Source organism: Pseudophryne corroboree, chromosome 8 (genome assembly GCF_028390025.1).
Source record: "Pseudophryne corroboree isolate aPseCor3 chromosome 8, aPseCor3.hap2, whole genome shotgun sequence".
NCBI classification, from domain to species: Eukaryota; Metazoa; Chordata; class Amphibia; order Anura; family Myobatrachidae; genus Pseudophryne; species Pseudophryne corroboree.
The window spans coordinates 171,895,260-171,915,456 of record NC_086451.1 but is presented as its reverse complement, the minus strand read 5'-3'; the positions used below and the strand labels follow the sequence as shown (position 1 = coordinate 171,915,456).

The window sequence follows — 20,197 nt, the reverse complement described above, 5'->3', positions numbered from 1 at the left end:
AGAAAATGAAGAGCTGTTTAATCACTCAATTGAATTTTTTTTGCCAGCATATTTCTTTTTCTCTGCAACCCACTGCTAAATTGTGCTTCCTAGCTGTTTTTATAAAATCAATGAATCAAATCTAACTCTGATTACATCAGAGAAGGCCAGGTACCCTACACCAGAACAGGGGGTTTGAAATTTTGACTTGTCTACTTAAAGATCACCAAAATCTGATAACAAGGTCAAATACGTCCCTGGTTGGGATTGAACCACCAACCATTTGGTTAGTAGCCGGACACACTAACCGATTGCGCCACAGAGACACTTTGCGAAATGCACATACTGACAAAGGCTAATAAGCATACATCTAGAACGTTTCCTAGAAAGACTTTAAAAAGTCAATAATCTGGAGAGTTTTTGTAAAATGTTTCTTCCATCAACCAACGAAGAAACACATTGGTACTTTCCCATGATGAGTGAGTGCTTCAGGATCTCTTGCACTTACATGTGCAGCAGAGTACTGCAATGGAAGCATGCTGGGCCCATAACCCAGAGGTAGGCAGATTGAAACTATCCTTTGCTATATGCATTTTTTTTGTTAATTTAAGTAATCAAAACTGGGATTGATATTTTGCTCTTTTATTTTTACTTGAAGTACAATAACTTTTACCATTTTAATTTGTTTGAATAGTATATTGACAGTATAGTTTTCTTTAAAAAAATCCACTTAATTTTCTTTACCCTATTATTAAAAGGGTAATTGACAAAAACAAACTACATTGTCACCAGAAGAGCAATACAAAATGTACAAGTGATATATTAAAATCATCTTTCCAGCTTGAATTTCAATGATGCATTGGGGCAACGATTTTGTGAGAAACATCTTCACCCTTAAATAAAGATTTTCTTAATTCCTTACCTGTGTGCTAATTAGATATCACCTTGTTTTCACATTAAACAGACTTCTACATGAGAAAGCAGCAAGGATGCAGTGGCGTTAATGTTTCCTGGTGTCAACCTGTATTATTTCAGTAGACATTGAAATGAGGATGCATCTTGCTGCCTTTCCAATGAAGCAAGTTTAATTTAGTAATAGGTGAAAAACCATCCCTACAAAGGTGTTAATCAGAGACTTGGCTTTGTGGACACTTTTCAGAGAACAAATTTGTTAGCATAAAAATAAAGCCAGAAAATGAAGAGCTGTTTAATCACTCAATTGGATTTTTTTTGCCAGCATATTTCTTTTTCTCTGCAACCCACTGCTAAATTGTGCTTCCTAGCTGTTTTTATAAAATCAATGAATCAAATCTAACTCTGATTACATCGGAGAAGGCCAGGTACCCTACACCAGAACAGGGGGTTTGAAATTTTGACTTGTCTACTTAAAGATCACCAAAATCTGATAACAAGGTCAATTACGTCCCTGGTTGGGATTGAACCACCAACCATTTGGTTAGTAGCCGGACACACTAACCAATTGCCCCACAGAGACACGTTGCAAAAAGCACATACTGACAAAGGCTAATAAGCATACATCTAGAACGTTTCCTAGAAAAACTTTAAAAAGTCAATAATCTGGAGAGTTTTTGTAAGATGTTTCTTCCATCAACCAACGAAGAAACACATTGGTACTTTCCCATGATGAGTGAGTGCTTCAGGATCTCTTGCACTTACATGTGCAGCAGAGTACTGCAATGGAAGCATGCTGGGCCCATAACCCAGAGGTAGGCAGATTGAAACTATCCTTTGCTATATGCATTTTTTTTTGTTAATTTAAGTAATCAAAACTGGGATTGATATTTTGCTCTTTTATTTTTACTTAAAGTACAATAACTTTTACCATTTTAATTTGTTTTAATAGTATATTGACAGTATAGTTTTCTTTAAAAAATCCACTTAATTTTCTTTACCCTATTATTAAAAGGGTAATTGACAAAAACAAACTACATTGTCACCAGAAGAGCAATACAAAATGTACAAGTGATATATTAAAATCATCTTTCCAGCTTGAATTTCAATGATGCATTGGGGCAACGATTTTGTGAGAAACATCTTCACCCTTAAATAAAGATTTTCTTAATTCCTTACCTGTGTGCTAATTAGATATCACCTTGTTTTCACATTAAACAGACTTCTACATGAGAAAGCAGCAAGGATGCAGTGGCGTTAATGTTTCCTGGTGTCAACCTGTATTATTTCAGTAGACATTGAAATGAGGATGCATCTTGCTGCCTTTCCAATGAAGCAAGTTTAATTTAGTAATAGGTGAAAAACCATCCCTACAAAGGTGTTAATCAGAGACTTGGCTTTGTGGACACTTTTCAGAGAACAAATTTGTTAGCATAAAAATAAAGCCAGAAAATGAAGAGCTGTTTAATCACTCAATTGGATTTTTTTTGCCAGCATATTTCTTTTTCTCTGCAACCCACTGCTAAATTGTGCTTCCTAGCTGTTTTTATAAAATCAATGAATCAAATCTAACTCTGATTACATCAGAGAAGGCGAGGTACCCTACACCAGAACAGGGGGTTTGAAATTTTGACTTGTCTACTTAAAGATCACCAAAATCTGATAACAAGGTCAATTACGTCCCTGGGTGGGATTGAACCACCAACCATTTGGTTAGTAGCCGGACACACTAACCAATTGCGCCACAGAGACACGTTGCAAAAAGCACATACTGACAAAGGCTAATAAGCATACATCTAGAACGTTTCCTAGAAAAACTTTAAAAAGTCAATAATCTGGAGAGTTTTTGTAAGATGTTTCTTCCATCAACCAACGAAGAAACACATTGGTACTTTCCCATGATGAGTGAGTGCTTCAGGATCTCTTGCACTTACATGTGCAGCAGAGTACTGCAATGGAAGCATGCTGGGCCCATAACCCAGAGGTAGGCAGATTGAAACTATCCTTTGCTATATGCATTTTTTTTTGTTAATTTAAGTAATCAAAACTGGGATTGATATTTTTGCTCTTTTATTTTTACTTAAAGTACAATAACTTTTACCATTTTAATTTGTTTTAATAGTATATTGACAGTATAGTTTTCTTTAAAAAATCCACTTAATTTTCTTTACCCTATTATTAAAAGGGTAATTGACAAAAACAAACTACATTGTCACCAGAAGAGCAATACAAAATGTACAAGTGATATATTAAAATCATCTTTCCAGCTTGAATTTCAATGATGCATTGGGGCAACGATTTTGTGAGAAACATCTTCACCCTTAAATAAAGATTTTCTTAATTCCTTACCTGTGTGCTAATTAGATATCACCTTGTTTTCACATAAAACAGACTTCTACATGAGAAAGCAGCAAGGATGCAGTGGCGTTAATGTTTCCTGGTGTCAACCTGTATTATTTCAGTAGACATTGAAATGAGGATGCATCTTGCTGCCTTTCCAATGAAGCAAGTTTAATTTAGTAATAGGTGAAAAACCATCCCTACAAAGGTGTTAATCAGAGACTTGGCTTTGTGGACACTTTTCAGAGAACAAATTTGTTAGCATAAAAATAAAGCCAGAAAATGAAGAGCTGTTTAATCACTCAATTGGATTTTTTTTGCCAGCATATTTCTTTTTCTCTGCAACCCACTGCTAAATTGTGCTTCCTAGCTGTTTTTATAAAATCAATGAATCAAATCTAACTCTGATTACATCAGAGAAGGCGAGGTACCCTACACCAGAACAGGGGGTTTGAAATTTTGACTTGTCTACTTAAAGATCACCAAAATCTGATAACAAGGTCAATTACGTCCCTGGGTGGGATTGAACCACCAACTATTTGGTTAGTAGCCGGACACACTAACCAATTGCGCCACAGAGACACTTTGCAAAAAGCACATACTGACAAAGGCTAATAAGCATACATCTAGAACGTTTCCTAGAAAAACTTTAAAAAGTCAATAATCTGGAGAGTTTTTGTAAGATGTTTCTTCCATCAACCAACGAAGAAACACATTGGTACTTTCCCATGATGAGTGAGTGCTTCAGGATCTCTTGCACTTACATGTGCAGCAGAGTACTGCAATGGAAGCATGCTGGGCCCATAACCCAGAGGTAGGCAGATTGAAACTATCCTTTGCTATATGCATTTTTTTTTGTTAATTTAAGTAATCAAAACTGGGATTGATATTTTTGCTCTTTTATTTTTACTTACCATTTTAATTTGTTTTAATAGTATATTGACAGTATAGTTTTCTTTAAAAAATCCACTTAATTTTCTTTACCATATTATTAAAAGGGTAATTGACAAAAACAAACTACATTGTCACCAGAAGAGCAATACAAAATGTACAAGTGATATATTAAAATCATCTTTCCAGCTTGAATTTCAATGATGCATTGGGGCAACGATTTTGTGAGAAACATCTTCACCCTTAAATAAAGATTTTCTTAATTCCTTACCTGTGTGCTAATTAGATATCACCTTGTTTTCACATTAAACAGACTTCCACACGAGAAAGCAGCAAGGATGCTGTGGCGTTAATGTTTCCTGGTGTCAACCCGTATTATTTCAGTAGACATTGAAATGAGGATGCATCTTGCTGCCTTTCCAATGAAGCAAATTAAATTTAGTAATAGGTGAAAAACAATCCCTACAAAGGTGTTAATCAGAGACTTGGCTTTGTGGACACTTTTCAGAGAACAAATTTGTTAGCATAAAAATAAAGCCAGAAAATGAAGAGCTGTTTAATCACTCAATTGGATTTTTTTGCCAGCATATTTCTTTTTCTCTGCAACCCACTGCTAAATTGTGCTTCCTAGCTGTTTTTATAAAATCACTGAATCAAATCTAACTCTGATTACATCAGAGAAGGCCAGGTACCCTACACCATAAGAGGGGGTTTGAAATTTTGACTTGTCTACTTAAAGATCACCAAAATCTGATAACAAGGTCAATTACGTCCCTGGGTGGGATTGAACCACCAACCTTTTGGTTTTTAGCCGTACACACTTACTGATTGCGCCACAGAGAGACTTTGCAAAAGTACATACTGACAAAGGCTAATAAGCATTCATCTAAAACGTTTCCTAGAAAAACTTTAAAAAGTCAATAATCTGGAGAGTTTTTGTAAGATGTTTCTTTCATCCACCAACGAAGAAACACATTGGTACTTTCCCATGATGAGTGAGTGCTTCAGGATCTCTTGCACTTACATGTGCAGCAGAGTACTGCAATGGAAGCATGCTGGGCCCATAACCCAGAGGTAGGCAGATTAAAACTATCCTCTGCTATATGCATTTTTTTTGTTAATTAAAGTAATCCAAAACTGGGATTGATATTTTTGCTCTTTTATTTTTCATTAAAGTACAATAACTTTTACCATTTTAATTTGTTTTAATAGTATATTGAAAGTATTGTTTTCTTTTAAAAATCCACTTAATTTTCTTTACCCTATTATTAAAATGGTAATTGACAAAAACAAACTACATTGTCACCAGAAGAGCAATACAAAATGTACAAGTGATATATTAAAATCATCTTTCCAGCTTGAATTTCAATGATGCATTGGGGCAACGATTTTGTGAGAAACATCTTCACCCTTAAATAAAGATTTTCTTAATTCCTTACCTGTGTGCTAATTAGATATCACCTTGTTTTCACATTAAACAGACTTCTACATGAGAAAGCAGCAAGGATGCAGTGGCGTTAATGTTTCCTGGTGTCAACCTGTATTATTTCAGTAGACATTGAAATGAGGATGCATCTTGCTGCCTTTCCAATGAAGCAAGTTTAATTTAGTAATAGGTGAAAAACCATCCCTACAAAGGTGTTAATCAGAGACTTGGCTTTGTGGACACTTTTCAGAGAACAAATTTGTTAGCATAAAAATAAAGCCAGAAAATGAAGAGCTGTTTAATCACTCAATTGGATTTTTTTTTCCAGCATATTTCTTTTTCTCTGCAACCCACTGCTAAATTGTGCTTCCTAGCTGTTTTTATAAAATCAATGAATCAAATCTAACTCTGATTACATCAGAGAAGGCCAGGTACCCTACACCATAACAGGGGGTTTGAAATTTTGACTTGTCTACTTAAAGATCACCAAAATCTGATAACAAGGTCAATTACGTCCCTGGGTGGGATTGAACCACCAACCTTTTGGTTAGTAGCCGGACACACTAACCGATTGCGCCACAGAGACACTTTGCAAAAATTACATACTGACAAAGGCTAATAAGCATACATCTAGAACGTTTCCTAGAAAAACTTTAAAAAGTCTATAATCTGGAGAGTTTTTGTAAGATGTTTCTTCCATCAACCAACGAAGAAACACATTGGTACTTTCCCATGATGAGTGAGTGCTTCAGGATCTCTTGCACTTACATGTGCAGCAGAGTACTGCAATGGAAGCATGCTGGGCCCATAACCCAGAGGTAGGCAGATTGAAACTATCCTTTGCTATATGCATTTTTTTTTGTTAATTTAAGTAATCAAAACTGGGATTGATATTTTTGCTCTTTTATTTTTACTTAAAGTACAATAACTTTTACCATTTTAATTTGTTTTAATAGTATATTGACAGTATAGTTTTCTTTAAAAAATCCACTTAATTTTCTTTACCCTATTATTAAAAGGGTAATTGACAAAAACAAACTACATTGTCACCAGAAGAGCAATACAAAATGTACAAGTGATATATTAAAATCATCTTTCCAGCTTGAATTTCAATGATGCATTGGGGCAACGATTTTGTGAGAAACATCTTCACCCTTAAATAAAGATTTTCTTAATTCCTTACCTGTGTGCTAATTAGATATCACCTTGTTTTCACATAAAACAGACTTCTACATGAGAAAGCAGCAAGGATGCAGTGGCGTTAATGTTTCCTGGTGTCAACCTGTATTATTTCAGTAGACATTGAAATGAGGATGCATCTTGCTGCCTTTCCAATGAAGCAAGTTTAATTTAGTAATAGGTGAAAAACCATCCCTACAAAGGTGTTAATCAGAGACTTGGCTTTGTGGACACTTTTCAGAGAACAAATTTGTTAGCATAAAAATAAAGCCAGAAAATGAAGAGCTGTTTAATCACTCAATTGGATTTTTTTTGCCAGCATATTTCTTTTTCTCTGCAACCCACTGCTAAATTGTGCTTCCTAGCTGTTTTTATAAAATCAATGAATCAAATCTAACTCTGATTACATCAGAGAAGGCGAGGTACCCTACACCAGAACAGGGGGTTTGAAATTTTGACTTGTCTACTTAAAGATCACCAAAATCTGATAACAAGGTCAATTACGTCCCTGGGTGGGATTGAACCACCAACTATTTGGTTAGTAGCCGGACACACTAACCAATTGCGCCACAGAGACACTTTGCAAAAAGCACATACTGACAAAGGCTAATAAGCATACATCTAGAACGTTTCCTAGAAAAACTTTAAAAAGTCAATAATCTGGAGAGTTTTTGTAAGATGTTTCTTCCATCAACCAACGAAGAAACACATTGGTACTTTCCCATGATGAGTGAGTGCTTCAGGATCTCTTGCACTTACATGTGCAGCAGAGTACTGCAATGGAAGCATGCTGGGCCCATAACCCAGAGGTAGGCAGATTGAAACTATCCTTTGCTATATGCATTTTTTTTTGTTAATTTAAGTAATCAAAACTGGGATTGATATTTTTGCTCTTTTATTTTTACTTACCATTTTAATTTGTTTTAATAGTATATTGACAGTATAGTTTTCTTTAAAAAATCCACTTAATTTTCTTTACCATATTATTAAAAGGGTAATTGACAAAAACAAACTACATTGTCACCAGAAGAGCAATACAAAATGTACAAGTGATATATTAAAATCATCTTTCCAGCTTGAATTTCAATGATGCATTGGGGCAACGATTTTGTGAGAAACATCTTCACCCTTAAATAAAGATTTTCTTAATTCCTTACCTGTGTGCTAATTAGATATCACCTTGTTTTCACATTAAACAGACTTCCACACGAGAAAGCAGCAAGGATGCTGTGGCGTTAATGTTTCCTGGTGTCAACCCGTATTATTTCAGTAGACATTGAAATGAGGATGCATCTTGCTGCCTTTCCAATGAAGCAAATTAAATTTAGTAATAGGTGAAAAACAATCCCTACAAAGGTGTTAATCAGAGACTTGGCTTTGTGGACACTTTTCAGAGAACAAATTTGTTAGCATAAAAATAAAGCCAGAAAATGAAGAGCTGTTTAATCACTCAATTGGATTTTTTTGCCAGCATATTTCTTTTTCTCTGCAACCCACTGCTAAATTGTGCTTCCTAGCTGTTTTTATAAAATCACTGAATCAAATCTAACTCTGATTACATCAGAGAAGGCCAGGTACCCTACACCATAAGAGGGGGTTTGAAATTTTGACTTGTCTACTTAAAGATCACCAAAATCTGATAACAAGGTCAATTACGTCCCTGGGTGGGATTGAACCACCAACCTTTTGGTTTTTAGCCGTACACACTTACTGATTGCGCCACAGAGAGACTTTGCAAAAGTACATACTGACAAAGGCTAATAAGCATTCATCTAAAACGTTTCCTAGAAAAACTTTAAAAAGTCAATAATCTGGAGAGTTTTTGTAAGATGTTTCTTTCATCCACCAACGAAGAAACACATTGGTACTTTCCCATGATGAGTGAGTGCTTCAGGATCTCTTGCACTTACATGTGCAGCAGAGTACTGCAATGGAAGCATGCTGGGCCCATAACCCAGAGGTAGGCAGATTAAAACTATCCTCTGCTATATGCATTTTTTTTGTTAATTAAAGTAATCCAAAACTGGGATTGATATTTTTGCTCTTTTATTTTTCATTAAAGTACAATAACTTTTACCATTTTAATTTGTTTTAATAGTATATTGAAAGTATTGTTTTCTTTTAAAAATCCACTTAATTTTCTTTACCCTATTATTAAAATGGTAATTGACAAAAACAAACTACATTGTCACCAGAAGAGCAATACAAAATGTACAAGTGATATATTAAAATCATCTTTCCAGCTTGAATTTCAATGATGCATTGGGGCAACGATTTTGTGAGAAACATCTTCACCCTTAAATAAAGATTTTCTTAATTCCTTACCTGTGTGCTAATTAGATATCACCTTGTTTTCACATTAAACAGACTTCTACATGAGAAAGCAGCAAGGATGCAGTGGCGTTAATGTTTCCTGGTGTCAACCTGTATTATTTCAGTAGACATTGAAATGAGGATGCATCTTGCTGCCTTTCCAATGAAGCAAGTTTAATTTAGTAATAGGTGAAAAACCATCCCTACAAAGGTGTTAATCAGAGACTTGGCTTTGTGGACACTTTTCAGAGAACAAATTTGTTAGCATAAAAATAAAGCCAGAAAATGAAGAGCTGTTTAATCACTCAATTGGATTTTTTTTTCCAGCATATTTCTTTTTCTCTGCAACCCACTGCTAAATTGTGCTTCCTAGCTGTTTTTATAAAATCAATGAATCAAATCTAACTCTGATTACATCAGAGAAGGCCAGGTACCCTACACCATAACAGGGGGTTTGAAATTTTGACTTGTCTACTTAAAGATCACCAAAATCTGATAACAAGGTCAATTACGTCCCTGGGTGGGATTGAACCACCAACCTTTTGGTTAGTAGCCGGACACACTAACCGATTGCGCCACAGAGACACTTTGCAAAAATTACATACTGACAAAGGCTAATAAGCATACATCTAGAACGTTTCCTAGAAAAACTTTAAAAAGTCTATAATCTGGAGAGTTTTTGTAAGATGTTTCTTCCATCAACCAACGAAGAAACACATTGGTACTTTCCCATGATGAGTGAGTGCTTCAGGATCTCTTGCACTTACATGTGCAGCAGAGTACTGCAATGGAAGCATGCTGGGCCCATAACCCAGAGGTAGGCAGATTGAAACTATCCTTTGCTATATGCATTTTTTTGTTAATTTAAGTAATCAAAACTGGGATTGATATTTTTGCTCTTTTATTTTTACTTAAAGTACAATAACTTTTACCATTTTAATTTGTTTTAATAGTATATTGACAGTATAGTTTTCTTTAAAAAATCCACTTAATTTTCTTTACCCTATTATTAAAAGGGTAATTGACAAAAACAAACTACATTGTCACCAGAAGAGCAATACAAAATGTACAAGTGATATATTAAAATCATCTTTCCAGCTTGAATTTCAATGATGCATTGGGGCAACGATTTTGTGAGAAACATCTTCACCCTTAAATAAAGATTTTCTTAATTCCTTACCTGTGTGCTAATTACATGTCACCTTGTTTTCACATAAAACAGACTTCTACATGAGAAAGCAGCAAGGATGCAGTGGCGTTAATGTTTCCTGGTGTCAACCTGTATTATTTCAGTAGACATTGAAATGAGGATGCATCTTGCTGCCTTTCCAATGAAGCAAGTTTAATTTAGTAATAGGTGAAAAACCATCCTTACAAAGGTGTTAATCAGAGACTTGGCTTTGTGGACACTTTTCAGAGAACAAATTTGTTAGCATAAAAATAAAGGCAGAAAATGAAGAGCTGTTTAATCACTCAATTGGATTTTTCTACCAGCATATTTTTTTCTCTGCAACCCATTGCTAAATTGTGCTTCCTAGCTGTTTTTTATAAAATCACTGAATCAAATCTAACTCCGATTACATCAGAGAAGGCCAGGTACCCTACACCAAAAGAGGGGGTTTGAAATTTTGACTTGTCTACTTAAATATCACCAAAACCTGATCACAAGGTCAATCATGTCCCTGGGTGGGATTGAACCACCAACCTTTTGGTGAGTACCCAGACACACTAACCGATTGCGCCACAGAGACACTTTGCAAAAAGTACATACTGACAAAGGCTAATAAGCATTAATCTAGAACGTTTCCTAGAAAAACTTTAAAAAGTCAATAATCTGGAGAGTTTTTGTAAGAATTTTCTTAAATCAACCAACGAAGAAACACATTGGTACTTTCCCATGATGAGTGAGTGCTTCAGGATCTCTTGCACTTACATGTGCAGCAGAGTACTGCAATGGAAGCATGCTGGGCCCATTACCCAGAGGTAGGCAGATTGAAACTATCCTCTGCTATATGCATTTTTTTTGTTAAAGTAATCCAAAACTGGGATTGATATGTTAGCTATTTTTTATTTAATTAAAGTACAATAACTTTTACCATTTTAATTTGTTTTAATAGTATATTGACAGTATTGTTTTCTTTCAAAAATCCACTTAATTTTCTTTACCCTATTATTAAAATGGTAATTGACAAAAACAAACTACATTGTCACCAGAAGAGCAATACAAAATGTACAAGTGATATATTAAAATCATCTTTCCAGCTTGAATTTCAATGATGCATTGGGGCAACGATTTTGTGAGAAACATCTTCACCCTTAAATAAAGATTTTCTTAATTCCTTACCTGTGTGCTAATTAGATATCACCTTGTTTTCACATTAAACAGTCTTCCACATGAGAAAGCAGCAAGGATGCATTGGCGTTAATGTTTCCTGGTGTCAACCTGTATTATTTCAGTAGACATTGAAATGAGGATGCATCTTGCTGCCTTTCCAATGAAGCAAGTTTAATTTAGTAATAGGTGAAAAACCATCCCTACAAAGGTGTTAATCAGAGACTTGGCTTTGTGGACACTTTTCAGAGAACAAATTTGTTAGCATAAAAATAAAGCCAGAAAATGAAGAGCTGTTTAATCACTCAATTGGATTTTTTTGCCAGCATATTTCTTTTTCTCTGCAACCCACTGCTAAATTGTGCTTCCTAGCTGTTTTCATAAAATCACTGAATCAAATCTAACTCTGATTACATCAGAGAAGGCCAGGTACCCTACACCATAAGAGGGGATTTGAAATTTTGACTTGTCTACTTAAAGATCACCAAAATCTGATAACAAGGTCAATTACGTCCCTGGGTGGGATTGAACCACCAACCTTTTGGTTTATAGCCGTACACACTAACTGATTGCGCCACAGAGACACTTTGCAAAAGTACATACTGACAAAGGCTAATAAGCATTCATCTAAAACGTTTCCTAGAAAAACTTTAAAAAGTCAATAATCTGGAGAGTTTTTGTAAGATGTTTCTTCCATCCACCAACGAAGAAACACATTGGTACTTTCCCATGATGAGTGAGTGCTTCAGGATCTCTTGCACTTACATGTGCAGCAGAGTACTGCAATGGAAGCATGCTGGGCCCATAACCCAGAGGTAGGCAGATTAAAACTATCCTCTGCTATATGCATTTTTTTTGTTAATTAAAGTAATCCAAAACTGGGATTGATATTTTTGCTCTTTTATTTTTCATTAAAGTACAATAACTTTTACCATTTTAATTTGTTTTAATAGTATATTGAAAGTATTGTTTTCTTTTAAAAATCCACTTAATTTTCTTTACCCTATTATTAAAATGGTAATTGACAAAAACAAACTACATTGTCACCAGAAGAGCAATACAAAATGTACAAGTGATATATTAAAATCATCTTTCCAGCTTGAATTTCAATGATGCATTGGGGCAACGATTTTGTGAGAAACATTTTCACCCTTAAATAAAGATTTTCTTAATTCCTTACCTGTGTGCTAATTAGATATCACCTTGTTTTCACATTAAACAGACTTCCACGTGGCGTTAATGTTTCCTGGTGTCAACCTGTATTATTTCAGTAGACATTGAAATGAGGATGCATCTTGCTGCCTTTCCAATGAAGCAAGTTTAATTTAGTAATAGGTGAAAAACCATCCTTACAAAGGTGTTAATCAGAGACTTGGCTTTGTGGACACTTTTCAGAGAACAAATTTGTTAGCATAAAAATAAAGCCAGAAAATGAAGAGCTGTTTAATCACTCAATTGGATTTTTTTGCCAGCATATTTCTTTTTCTCTGTAACCCACTGCTAAATTGTGCTTCCTAGCTGTTTTTATAAAATCACTGAATCAAATCTAACTCTGATTACATCAGAGAAGGCCAGGTACCCTACACCATAAGAGGGGGGTTGAAATTTTGACTTGTCTACTTAAAGATCACCAAAATCTGATAACAAGGTCAATTACGTCCCTGGGTGGGATTGAACCACCAACCTTTTGGTTTATAGCCATACACACTAACTGATTGCGCCACAGAGACACTTTGCAAAAGTACATACTGACAAAGGCTAATAAGCATTCATCTAAAACGTTTCCTAGAAAAACTTTAAAAAGTCAATAATCTGGAGAGTTTTTGTAAGATGTTTCTTCCATCAACCAACGAAGAAACACATTGGTACTTTCCCATGATGAGTGAGTGCTTCAGGATCTATTGCACTTACATGTGCAGCAGAGTACAGCAATGGAAGCATGCTGGGCACATAACCCAGAGGTAGGCAGATTGAAACTATCCTCTGCTATATGCATTTTTTTTTGTTAATTAAAGTAATCCAAAACTGGGATTGATATGTTGGCTCTTTTATTTTTACTTACAGTACAATAACTTTTACCATTTTAATTTGTTTTAATAGTATATTGACAGTATTGTTTTCTTTCAAAAATCCACTTAATTTTCTTTACCCTATTATTAAAATGGTAATTGACAAAAACAAACTACATTGTCACCAGAAGAGCAATACAAACTGTACAAGTGATATATTAAAATCATCTTTCCAGCTTGAATTTCAATGATGCATTGGGGCAACGATTTTGTGAGAAACATTTTCACCCTTAAATAAAGATTTTCTTAATTCCTTACCTGTGTGCTAATTAGATATCACCTTGTTTTCACATTAAACAGACTTCCACATGAGAAAGCAGCAAGGATGCAGTGGCGTTAATGTTTCCTGGTGTCAACCTGTATTATTTCAGTAGACATTGAAATGAGGATGCATCTTGCTGCCTTTCCAATGAAGCAAGTTTAATTTAGTAATAGGTTAAAAACCATCCTTACAAAGGTGTTAATCAGAGACTTGGCTTTGTGGACACTTTTCAGAGAACAAATTTGTTAGCATAAAAATAAAGCCAGAAAATTAAGAGCTGTTTAATCACTCAATTGGATTTTTTTTGCCAGCATATTTCTTTTTCTCTGCAACCCACTGCTAAATTGTGCTTCCTAGCTGTTTTTATAAAATCACTGAATCAAATCTAACTCTGATTACATTAGAGAAGGCCAGGTACCCTACACCAGAACAGGGGGATTTGAAATTTTGACTTGTCTACTTAAAGATCACCAAAATCTGATAACAAGGCCAATTACGTCCCCGGGTGGGATTGAACCACCAACCTTTTGGTTAATAGCCGTGCACACTAACTGATTGCGCCACAAAGACACTTTGCAAAAGTACATACTGACAAAGGCTAATAAGCATTCATCTAAAACGTTTCCTAGAAAAACTTTAAAAAGTCAATAATCTGGAGAGTTTTTGTAAAATGTTTCTTCCATCAACCAACAAAGAAACACATTGGTACTTTCCCATGATGAGTGAGTGCTTCAGGATCTCTTGCACTTACATGTGCAGCAGAGTACAGCAATGGAAGCATGCTGGGCCCATAACCCAGCGGTAGGCAGATTGAAACTATCCTCTGCTATATGCATTTTTTTTTTTTGTTAATTAAAGTAATCCAAAACTGGGATTGATATTTTGGCTCTTTTATTTTTACTTAAAGTACAATAACTTTTACCATTTTAATTTGTTTTAATAGTATATTGACAGTATTGTTTTCTTTCAAAAATCCACTTAATTTTCTTTACCCTATTATTAAAATGGTAATTGACAAAAACAAACTACATTGTCACCAGAAGAGCAATACAAAATGTACAAGTGATATATTAAAATCATCTTTCCAGCTTGAATTTCAATGATGCATTGGGGCAACGATTTTGTGAGAAACATCTTCACCCTTAAATAAAGATTTTCTTAATTCCTTACCTGTGTGCTAATTAGATATCACCTTGTTTTCACATTAAACAGACTTCCACATGAGAAAGCAGCAAGGATACAGTGGCGTTAATGTTTCCTGGTGTCAACCTGTATTATTTCAGTAGACATTGAATTGAGGATGCATCTTGCTGCCTTTCCAATGAAGCAAGTTTAATTTAGTAATAGGTGAAAAACCATCCCTACAAAGGTGTTAATCAGAGACTTGGCTTTGTGGACACTTTTCAAAGAACAAATTTGTTAGCATAAAAATAAAGCCAGAAAATGAAGAGCTGTTTAATCACTCAATTGGATTTTTTTTGCCAGCATATTTCTTTTTCTCTGCAACCCACTGCTAAATTGTGCTTCCTAGCTGTTTTTATAAAATCACTGAATCAAATCTAACTCTTATTACATCAGAGAAGGCCAGGTACCCTACACCATAACAGGGGGTTTGAAATTTTAACTTGTCTACTTAAAGATCACCAAAATCTAATAACAAGGTCAATTACGTCCCTGGTTGGGATTGAACCACCAACCTTTTGGTTAGGAGCCGGACACACTAACCGATTGCGCCACAGAGACACTTCCCAAAAAGTACATACTGACAAAGGCTAATAAGCATACATCTAGAACGTTTCCTAGAAAAACTTTAAAAAGTCAATAATCTGGAGAGTTTTTGTAAAATGTTTCTTCCATCAACCAACGAAGAAACACATTGGTACTTTCCCATGATGAGTGAGTGCTTCAGGATCTCTTGCACTTACATGTGCAGCAGAGTACTGCAATGGAAGCATACTGGGCCCATAACCCAGAGGTAGGCAGATTGAAACTATCCTTTGCTATATGCATTTTTTTTGTTAATTTAAGTAATCAAAACTGGGATTGATATTTTTGCTCTTTTATTTTTACTTGAAGTACAATAACTTTTACCATTTTAATTTGTTTGAATAGTATATTGACAGTATAGTTTTCTTTAAAAAATCCACTTAATTTTCTTTACCATATTATAAAAAGGGTAATTGACAAAAACAAACTACATTGTCACCAGAAGAGCAATACAAAATGTACAAGTGATATATTAAAATCATCTTTCCAGCTTGAATTTCAATGATGCATTGGGGCAACGATTTTGTGAGAAACATCTTCACCCTTAAATAAAGATTTTCTTAATTCCTTACCTGTGTGCTAATTAGATATCACCTTGTTTTCACATTAAACAAACTTCCACATGAGAAAGCAGCAAGGATGCAGTGGCGTTAATGTTTCCTGGTGTCAACCTGTATTATTTCAGTAGAAATTGAAATGAGGATGCATCTTGCTGCCTTTCCAATGAAGCAAGTTTAATTTAGTAATAGGTGAAAAACCATCCCTACAAAGGTGTTAATCAGAGACTTGGCTTTGTGGACACTTTTCAGAGAACAAATTTGTTAGCATAAAAATAAAGTCAGAAAATGAAGAGCTGTTTAATCACTCAATTGGATTTTTTTTGCCAGCATATTTCTTTTTCTCTGCAACCCACTGCTAAATTGTGCTTCCTATCTGTTTTTATAAAATCACTGAATCAAATCTAACTCTGATTACATCAGAGAAGGCCAGGTACCCTACATCATAACAGGGGGTTTGAAATTTTGACTAGTCTACTTAAAGATCACCAAAATCTGATAACAAGGTCAATTACGTCCCTGGGTGGGATTGAACCACCAACCTTTTGCTAGTAGCCAGACACACTAACCGATTGCGCCACAGAGACACTTTGTAAAAAGTACATACTGACAAAGGCTAATAAGCATACATCTAGAACGTTTCCTAGAAAAACTTTAAAAAGTCAATAATCTGGAAAGTTTTTGTAAGATGTTTCTTCCATCAACCAACGAAGAAACACATTGGTACTTTCCCATGATGACTGAGTGCTTCAGGATCTCTTGCACTTACATGTGCAGCAGATTACTGCAATGGAAGCATGCTGGGCCCATAACCCAGAGGTAGGCAGATTGAAACTATCCTTTGCTATATGCATTTTTTTTGTTAATTTAAGTAATCAAAACTGGGATTGATATTTTTGCTCTTTTATTTTTACTTAAAGTACAATAACTTTTACCATTTTAATTTGTTTTAATAGTATATTGACAGTATAGTTTTCTTTAAAAAATCCACTTAATTTTCTTTACCCTATTATTAAAAGGGTAATTGACAAAAACAAACTACATTGTCACCAGAAGAGCAATACAAAATGTACAAGTGATATATTAAAATCATCTTTCCAGCTTGAATTTCAATGATGCATTGGGGCAACGATTTTGTGAGAAACATCTTCACCCTTAAATAAAGATTTTCTTAATTCCTTACCTGTGTGCTAATTAGATATCACCTTGTTTTCACATTAAACAGACTTCTACATGAGAAAGCAGCAAGGATGCAGTGGCGTTAATGTTTCCTGGTGTCAACCTGTATTATTTCAGTAGACATTGAAATGAGGATGCATCTTGCTGCCTTTCCAATGAAGCAAGTTTAATTTAGTAATAGGTGAAAAACCATCCCTACAAAGGTGTTAATCAGAGACTTGGCTTTGTGGACACTTTTCAGAGAACAAATTTGTTAGCATAAAAATAAAGCCAGAAAATGAAGAGCTGTTTAATCACTCAATTGGATTTTTTTTTGCCAGCATATTTCTTTTTCTCTGCAACCCACTGCTAAATTGTGCTACCTAGCTGTTTTTATAAAATCAATGAATCAAATCTAACTCTGATTACATCAGAGAAGGCCAGGTACCCTACACCATAACAGGGGGTTTGAAATTTTGACTTGTCTACTTAAAGATCACCAAAATCTGATAACAAGGTCAATTACGTCCCTGGTTGGGATTGAACCACCAACCTTTTGGTTAGTAGCCGGACACACTAGCTGATTGCGCTACAGAGACACTTTGCAAAAAGTACTTACTGACAAAGGCTAATAAGCATACATCTAGAACGTTTCCTAGAAAAACTTTAAAAAGTCAATAATCTGGAGAGTTTTTGTAAGATGTTTCTTCCATCAACCAACGAAGAAACACATTGGTACTTTCCCATGATGACTGAGTGCTTCAGGATCTCTTGCACTTACATGTGCAGCAGAGTACTGCAATGGAAGCATGCTGGGCCCATAACCCAGAGGTAGGCAGATTGAAACTATCTTTTGCTATATGCATTTTTTTTTGTTAATTTAAGTAATCAAAACTGGGATTGATATTTTTGCTCTTTTATTTTTACTTAAAGTACAATAACTTTTACCATTTTAATTTGTTTTAATAGTATATTGACAGTATAGTTTTCTTTAAAAAAGCCACTTAATTTTCTTTACCCTATTATTAAAAGGGTAATTGACAAAAACAAACTACATTGTCACCAGAAGAGCAATACAAAATGTACAAGTGATATATTAAAATCATCTTTCCAGCTTGAATTTCAATGATGCATTGGGGCAACGATTTTATGAGAAACATTTTCACCCTTAAATAAAGATTTTCTTAATTCCTTACCTGTGTGCTAATTAGATATCACCTTGTTTTCACATTAAACAGACTTCCACATGAGAAAGCAGCAAGGATGCAGTGGCGTTAATGTTTCCTGGTGTCAACCTGTATTATTTCAGTAGACATTGAAATGAGGATGCATCTTGCTGCCTTTCCAATGAAGCAAGTTTAATTTAGTAATAGGTTAAAAACCATCCTTACAAAGGTGTTAATCAGAGACTTGGCTTTGTGGACACTTTTCAGAGAACAAATTTGTTAGCATAAAAATAAAGCCAGAAAATTAAGAGCTGTTTAATCACTCAATTGGATTTTTTTTGCCAGCATATTTCTTTTTCTCTGCAACCCACTGCTAAATTGTGCTTCCTAGCTGTTTTTATAAAATCACTGAATCAAATCTAACTCTGATTACATCAGAGAAGGCCAGGTACCCTACACCAGAACAGGGGGATTTGAAATTTTGACTTGTCTACTTAAAGATCACCAAAATCTGATAACAAGGTCAATTACGTCCCTGGGTGGGATTGAACCACCAACCTTTTGGTTAATAGCCGTGCACACTAACTGATTGCGCCACAAAGACACTTTGCCAAAGTACATACTGACAAAGGCTAATAAGCATTCATCTAAAACGTTTCCTAGAAAAACTTTAAAAAGTCAATAATCTGGAGAGTTTTTGTAAAATGTTTCTTTCATCAACCAACGAAGAAACACATTGGTACTTTCCCATGATGAGTGAGTGCTTCAGGATCTCTTGCACTTACATGTGCAGCAGAGTACAGCAATGGAAGCATGCTGGGCCCATAACCCAGCGGTAGGCAGATTGAAACTATCCTTTGCTATATGCATTTTTTTTTGTTCATTTAAGTAATCAAAACTGGGATTGATATTTTTGCTCTTATTTTTACTTAAAGTACAATAACTTTTACCATTTTAATTTGTTTTAATAGTATATTGACAGTATTGTTTTCTTTCAAAAATCCACTTAATTTTCTTTACCCTATTATTAAAATGGTAATTGACAAAAACAAACTACATTGTCACCAGAAGAGCAATACAAAATGTACAAGTGATATATTAAAATCATCTTTCCAGCTTGAATTTCAATGATGCATTGGGGCAACGATTTTGTGAGAAACATCTTCACCCTTAAATAAAGATTTTCTTAATTCCTTACCTGTGTGCTAATTAGATATCACCTTGTTTTCACATTAAACAGACTTCCACATGAGAAAGCAGCAAGGATACAGTGGCGTTAATGTTTCCTGGTGTCAACCTGTATTATTTCAGTAGACATTGAATTGAGGATGCATCTTGCTGCCTTTCCAATGAAGCAAGTTTAATTTAGTAATAGGTGAAAAACCATCCCTACAAAGGTGTTAATCAGAGACTTGGCTTTGTGGACACTTTTCAAAGAACAAATTTGTTAGCATAAAAATAAAGCCAGAAAATGAAGAGCTGTTTAATCACTCAATTGGATTTTTTTTGCCAGCATATTTCTTTTTCTCTGCAACCCACTGCTAAATTGTGCTTCCTAGCTGTTTTTATAAAAGAAAAGAAAGAGAGGCGCCCGTGACTTACAACCTAGATGAACTTCCTGATGCCGCACAATATGGAAAAATGGGGAAGCTGTCAACCCCCAAAAAATAGCAATAACAAGAAAAAAGAACCAAAACGTGCGCAAAAGGAAGAGCCAATCAAAAATTATTTGGATTAATTATTTTTATTTTCTTATTTTTGTTTTTATTAAATATTATTTAATTGTAGTTAATACCAAATAAATTAATTATAAATATATTCCTTAGAGTGACCACAATAGGATATT

The 20,197-nt window shown here is 34.8% G+C and overlaps 3 non-coding genes across 3 annotated transcripts; all 3 read right to left on the bottom strand.

The window, feature by feature from the left end:
• Nucleotides 1–6,060: 6,060 nt before the first annotated feature.
• TRNAS-ACU (transfer RNA serine (anticodon ACU)) lies at nucleotides 6,061–6,134 on the bottom strand. The gene has a single exon. It is a non-coding gene; the product is annotated as a tRNA-Ser (tRNA).
• A 3,417-nt stretch (nucleotides 6,135–9,551) lies between these two features.
• TRNAS-ACU (transfer RNA serine (anticodon ACU)) lies at nucleotides 9,552–9,625 on the bottom strand. The gene has a single exon. It is a non-coding gene; the product is annotated as a tRNA-Ser (tRNA).
• A 3,403-nt stretch (nucleotides 9,626–13,028) lies between these two features.
• On the bottom strand, nucleotides 13,029–13,102 carry TRNAY-AUA (transfer RNA tyrosine (anticodon AUA)). Its single transcript has one exon. It is a non-coding gene; the product is annotated as a tRNA-Tyr (tRNA).
• Between the last annotated feature and the right edge of the window lie 7,095 nt (nucleotides 13,103–20,197).